The sequence below is a fragment of the Bombyx mori genome, chromosome 17, assembly GCF_030269925.1.
Source record: "Bombyx mori chromosome 17, ASM3026992v2".
In the NCBI taxonomy this organism is placed as follows: domain Eukaryota; kingdom Metazoa; phylum Arthropoda; class Insecta; order Lepidoptera; family Bombycidae; genus Bombyx; species Bombyx mori.
In genome coordinates, this window is record NC_085123.1 from 14,804,467 (window position 1) to 14,811,879 (window position 7,413).

A 7,413-nucleotide genomic window follows, 5' to 3' on the forward strand; every position below is an offset into this window, starting at 1 on the left:
TACAATAAAGAGTAAAGAAGATCGTTCGTAGTTGTCTCTTCAGTGCCACAGCAATCCGACCATACAAATACACTATTAAAATCACTTATTAAATAATTGTGATATTTTCGTACTTAAGACCTTTGTCACTCATGTCCTCAACGCTCAACTTACAATATACAGCCTACGCAGTTTTCGAAAATAACCACAGATTTAAATTTCAAGGAATACGTCGGTATTCGTTGTCCGGATATTTTTGGAATAGATGATATAGATAACATGTCTCGTTATATAATATTAACAATTTGTAAGGTCTCAGTATAGTTACAACAGCCGCCCCACTCTTCAAGCCGAAACGCATTACTAATTCACAGCAGAAATAGGCAAAAAAAAAAAAGGGTGGTGGGGCCGTGCGGACTCGCAAGAGGTCTTACGACCAGTAATTACGCAAATTATAATTTTGCGGATTTGATTTTGATTACACGATGTTATTCCTTCAGCGTGGAAGTCAGTTGTGAACATTTGATAAGCGCGTATATCATTAGAAAAATTGGTACCCCCGCCTGCGGGATCCGAACACCGTTGCATCGCTAGATTCGAATGCACAGGACGTCTTATCCTTTAGGCCACAACGACTTCAAACACTTGTACAAAATATAACGATACAATCACAAAACTATGCTAGTTGCAATCTATAATTATCATTTCAGCGCGTAAATTTATGTACATAAAACTCAGTTTCGCATGTCAAACAAAAACTGATCAGCACATGTGACGAAATTTAAAAGCCTATGTACGTGACAGTAAAACCAGCGTCTAGTTCCGTAGACACTGAGCAAGCAGAGTCCGTCAATCATTCCGATAGAGGCACCCGTCACGTGCGGACGTGCTCATCGTCCACTCGATCGCCCGGTCTTTGTTCGCCCGGCTTTTGTTAGCCCGGCCATTGTTCGCGCGGCCTGTGTTTGTGGTACATCTGCCGACTAAGTGCTCTTTCTGGAAGTTTTTATTTGTTTTGTTTCCTTTTGTTGTTTCTGTGTTCGTGGTACATCTGCCGACAAAGTGGTTTCCTGCAAGTATTTATTTGTTTTGTTTCTTTTCGTAATTTCTGTTTTGTTGTGCTTTTTCTTTGTCCTGTAGTAATCGCGCCGCATTGCCACCTGTGTTCAATAGAACCGCTCAGGTCCGAGAAGTTGGGGCCTCGCCGCAAGGCGAGTGTTTTCAAGACCCGGGGCCGCCCCACCTGGGTACTCAGCGATCATGGACGCTGTATTCGCGGAATTCCTCCGACTTCGCCACCCACAGCTCGCCTCGGAGTTTTTGGCCTTTAAGGCCAATCACACTGCGAGCCCTCTCGAGGACTCCGCCGCGCTCGCTGCTCCTGCGTCGCCTGTACCTGCGTGCAGAGCTTCTGCATTGAGCACCGCAGCCTCTGTCGTGCCTGCCGCTCCCGTGTCGCCTATACTGGCGAGAAAAGCTGCTGCGTCGTCCGCCGTGACCATCGTTTCAGCTGAGCGATCATCCGCGGCCTCCGTCGCGCCCTCTAAAACACCTACACTTGCTCGTAGGTCGCCTGCACCCGCCTCCTCGTGCTCCGACTCTGACTCGGACATGGAGGTCGACCTCGCCCCCGCCTCATCGACGGATGGATTCACCCTGGTACAGAAGGGTAAGAAGCGTGCCGCGGAGTCTCGAGCTCCCGCGGCCGCTAAAATTAGCAAAGCCGTGAACGCGTCGCGCCCCCGCCCTCAGACTCCCGTTGCGCCCCCAGCCCGTGCCACTCCGTCGCCGCGTCCGGTGGCACAAAATATAACCCAGACCCCTCCCCCGGTTATCCTTCAGGAGAAGGCAGCTTGGGATCGAGTTTGCCTGGCCCTTAAGGCCAAAAATATAAATTTCACGAATGCCCGTAACCTCGCGAACGGCATTCAAATTAAGGTTCAAACACCCGACGACCATAGGGCCCTCTCTTCTTACCTCCGTAAGGAGCGTATAAGTTTCCATACGTATACGCTCCAGGAGGAGCGCGAACTCCGCGTTGTAATACGCGGAATCCCTAAAGAGTTAGATGTAGAGCTCGTAAAAGCCGACCTGTTAGAACAAGGCCTACCAGTGAATTCTGTGCACCGTATGCACACCGGTCGCGGTAGGGAGCCATATAATATGGTTCTAGTCGCTCTCCAGCCTACCCCCGAGGGTAAGAAAATCTTTAACACACAGACCGTCTGTAGGCTCTCTGGTATCGCTGTCGAAGCCCCCCATAAAAAAGGCACTCCTAGCCAGTGCCATAACTGTCAATTGTACGGGCACTCTTCCCGTAACTGTCACGCGCGCCCCCGATGTGTTAAGTGTTTGGGCGATCACGCCACGGCCCTCTGCGCTCGCGACCAAAAAACCGCGACGGAACCGCCTAGCTGCGTCCTGTGTCGAACACAGGGTCACCCCGCGAATTACCGTGGTTGCCCCCGAGCCCCTAAAATAAATCGCCGCGTCGCCCGCCAAAACCGCCTCCGAGCTTCCGGCCCAGACATCAAAGCCTCGGCACCCTCTGCGTCGCAGGCTAAGCCAGCGTTCGTTCCGGCAGCGGTGCCCAGTGTCTCGGCCTGGGCAAAACCGCTGCCGTACACGAACACGGCTACAACTCCCTCCTCCGCGATTCGTCCCGCCCCCGCGACTCGTCCCTCTCCCGCGACTTGCCCTCCGACCGCGTCCGACAATCTCGCTTTAGCGATCGACTTCTTTCAGTCGATCAACTTTGAGCGCGTTAACGCTTTGGGCGACGCCATTCGCGCTGCCTCCACTGCACAACACTTTATCGCCGTTGTGCAGGAATACGCCGACGTATACGCGTCATTAAATACGTACGTCCTCCCCTCACTCCGCCGGTAATCAATGGCGTATATAAGTAGAATAAAGCCCCTATCCGTAACGATAGGATTTTTTAACGCTTACGGTCTCGCAAATCAACGTGATCAGGTTTCTGACTTTTTGCGTAACCACCAAATTGATATATTTTTAGTGCAGGAGACCCTACTTAAGCCCGCGCGCCGTGACCCTAAAATCGCGAACTATAACATGGTCAGGAACGACAGGCTCTCTGCCCGTGGTGGTGGTACCGTCATTTACTATAGAAGAGCCCTGCATTGCGTCCCGCTCGATCCTCCCGCGCTCGCTAATATCGAAGCATCAGTGTGCCGAATCTCACTGACGGGACACGCGCCGATCGTTATCGCGTCCGTTTATCTTCCACCGGATAAGATCGTTCTAAGCAGTGATATCGAGGCGCTGCTCGGTATGGGGAGCTCTGTCATTCTGGCGGGCGACCTAAATTGTAAACACATCAGGTGGAACTCACACACCACAACCCCGAATGGCAGGCGGCTTGACGCGTTAGTCGATGATCTCGCCTTCGATATCGTCGCTCCGCTAACCCCGACTCACTACCCGCTAAATATCGCGCATCGCCCGGATATACTCGACATAGCGTTATTAAAAAACGTAACTCTGCGCTTACACTCGATCGAAGTAGTTTCAGAGTTAGATTCAGACCACCGTCCCGTCGTTATGAAGCTCGGTCGCGCTCCCGATTCCGTTCCCGTCACGAGGACTGTGGTGGATTGGCACACGCTGGGCATCAGCCTGGCTGAATCTGATCCACCATCGCTCCCGTTTAACCCGGACTCTATCCCGTCTCCTCAGGATACCGCTGAAGCCATAGACATCTTAACGTCACACATCACCTCGACATTAGATAGGTCATCGAAACAAGTTGTAGCGGAGGACTTCCTTCACCGCTTCAAATTGTCCGACGATATTAGGGAACTCCTTAGAGCTAAGAACGCCTCGATACGCGCCTACGACAGGTATCCTACCGCGGAAAATCGTATTCGAATGCGTGCCCTACAACGCGACGTAAAGTCTCGCATCGCCGAAGTCCGAGATGCCAGATGGTCTGATTTCTTAGAAGGACTCGCGCCCTCCCAAAGGTCTTACTACCGCTTAGCTCGTACTCTCAAATCGGATACGGTAGTAACTATGCCCCCCCTCGTAGGCCCCTCAGGCCGACTCGCGGCGTTCGATGATGACGAAAAAGCAGAGCTGCTGGCCGATACATTGCAAACCCAGTGCACGCCCAGCACTCAATCCGTGGACCCTGTTCATGTAGAATTAGTAGACAGTGAGGTAGAACGCAGAGCCTCCTTGCCACCCTTTGATGCGTTACCACCCGTCACCCCGATGGAAGTTAAAGACTTGATCAAAGACCTACGTCCTCGCAAGGCTCCCGGTTCCGACGGTATATCCAACCGCGTTATTAAACTTCTACCCGTCCAACTCATCGTGATGTTGGCATCTATTTTCAATGCCGCTATGGCGAACTGTATCTTTCCCGCGGTGTGGAAAGAAGCGGACGTTATCGGCATACATAAACCCGGTAAACCAAAAAATCATCCGACGAGCTACCGCCCGATTAGCCTCCTCATGTCTCTAGGCAAACTGTATGAGCGTCTGCTCTACAAACGCCTCAGAGACTTCGTCTCATCCAAGGGCATTCTCATCGATGAACAATTCGGATTCCGTACAAATCACTCATGCGTTCAACAGGTGCACCGCCTCACGGAGCACATTCTTGTGGGGCTTAATCGACCAAAACCGTTATACACGGGAGCTCTCTTCTTCGACGTCGCAAAAGCGTTCGACAAAGTCTGGCACAATGGTTTGATTTTCAAACTATTCAACATGGGCGTGCCGGATAGTCTCGTGCTCATCATACGGGACTTCTTGTCGAACCGCTCTTTTCGATATCGAGTCGAGGGAACCCGCTCCTCCCCACGACCTCTCACAGCTGGAGTCCCGCAAGGCTCTGTCCTCTCACCCCTCCTATTTAGCTTATTCGTCAACGATATTCCCCGGTCGCCGCCGACCCATTTAGCTTTATTCGCCGACGACACGACTGTTTACTATTCTAGTAGAAATAAGTCCCTAATCGCGAAGAAGCTTCAGAGCGCAGCCCTAGCCCTAGGACAGTGGTTCCGAAAATGGCGCATAGACATCAACCCAGCGAAAAGTACTGCGGTGCTATTTCAGAGGGGAAGCTCCACACGGATTTCCTCCCGGATTAGGAGGAGGAATCTCACACCCCCGATTACTCTCTTTAGACAACCCATACCCTGGGCCAGGAAGGTCAAGTACCTGGGCGTTACCCTGGATGCATCGATGACATTCCGCCCGCATATAAAATCAGTCCGTGACCGTGCCGCGTTTATTCTCGGTAGACTCTACCCCATGATCTGTAAGCGGAGTAAAATGTCCCTTCGGAACAAGGTGACACTTTACAAAACTTGCATAAGGCCCGTCATGACTTACGCGAGTGTGGTGTTCGCTCACGCGGCCCGCACACACATTGACACCCTCCAATCCCTACAATCCCGCTTTTGCAGGTTAGCTGTCGGGGCTCCGTGGTTCGTGAGGAACGTTGACCTACACGACGACCTGGGCCTCGAATCAATTCGGAAATACATGAAGTCAGCGTCGGAACGATACTTCGATAAGGCTATGCGTCATGATAATCGCCTTATCGTTGCCGCCGCTGACTACTCCCCGAATCCTGATCATGCAGGAGCCAGTCACCGTCGACGCCCTAGACACGTCCTTACGGATCCATCAGATCCAATAACCTTTGCATTAGATGCCTTCAGCTCTAATACTAGGGGCAGGCTTAGGGACCCCGGTAACCGTACTCGTCGAACTCGACAAAGAGGTCGACGTGCAACCTAACCCATGCGTCAGCCCGCTGAGTTTCTCGCCGGATCTTCTCAGCGGGTCGCGATTCCGATCCGGTAGTAGATTCATTCGCGAAACAATTGCTCTTGAGTTGTTAGGTCTCCTTCGGAGGCGCTCGGGCAGTTGTTAGCAAATCCCACCCCTCTTGGCTGAGCCTTTGCTCGCCCACCTGTGTGTAAACTATCAATCATAAAAAAAAAAAAAAAAAAAAAAAAAAAAAAAAAAAAAAAAAAAAAAAAAAAAAAAAAAAAAAAAAAGTCCGTCAATTTTAACGCCATTATTGATCAATTTCATAAAACGGAAAAAAGAAAGAGAACCGGGAAAAGAATTTCAATTACAGACAGCTTCAAAATTAGTTTTCTTTTCTTTTCGTCCCGAAAAACATTTCATTCCCACGGGACACTTTCTTTTACTTTAGACAAAATTACGTGACGCTTTAGAAGAGATAATCGACACTTTCGATTGAACTTTCGGGCGAAATCGCACATAACAGCTAGTGTTTTATATAAAGAGATCTTTTCCTATAGAAACAGTACACTGAGTTTCTCACCGGATCTTCTCAGTGGGTCGCATTTCCGATCCGGTGGTAAATTCTGCGAAGCACTGCTCTTGCTAGGGTCAGTGTTAGCAAAACTCCCGGTTTGAGCCCCGTGCGCTCACCTACACGTTAGGGCGAAGCTGAAATAGCCTTTTAAGGCTATCAGCATAGGTAGGGTTAAAAAATAAAGAGAGATCTTGATTGGACAGCATCACGGTTTACTTACTCTAAAATCACTCGCACAGTGAATCCCCTTTATCAGTGAAGCAAAACAAGATTTAATTTCCTTATCAAAGTGCATTGAACCGTGCTAATATTTGTTCTTTTACTTTTAACGGGACCGCCCCGTCTGAATGACATCAGAGCTGTAAATACAGTGAGCGGTCGTTGCCGGAGCTAGACAAGTTTTCGGAAATATCACGAACATGCTACCCAGATTTATCTATATATTAATACGTGAAGGAAAAACTTTGTATCCTTTTATAAGAAAATTGCGCGGACGGAGGAGTATGAAATTTCCCACACTTATAAAGAATATAGAGATGGAGTGCAGAATGTTATTTTTTTTTTTAATTATGACTAAAAATACATTAAATCAATAAATAAGAACATTACACACACTATTGACAATGTATTTGACGCACACACGCATGCATACTATTTATTTATTGTCAAACTTTTGTTCTTGACGTCTGCGGTCAAATTGAGAATAGATTAAATATTGTTTGTCTTTATTAATATTTTTCTATAGTGCAGTCTTGACTTTGAAAATACAATCATAATAGTGTACAAACTTACAATTTCCATTAATTATAGTCGAATTTCGACTATTGCGGAACCTCTAGTTTTATTTATTGATGCACAAAACAAATTACAGAGAAGATGAAGCGATTAGGAGATGTATGGAAATGGTAGTGCAAAGTAGAGAGGGAAGAGGTCGTCCGAAGAAGACATGGATGGAGTGTGTGAATGAAGATATGAGAGAGAGAGGAGTGAGTGCTGGGATGACGGCTAATAGAAGAGAATGGAATAGAAAAATTCGCTGTCCCGACCCTACCTAGTGGGATTAGGTACAGAAAAAGAAGATGAAGAAAACAAATCAGAATCATTATAGT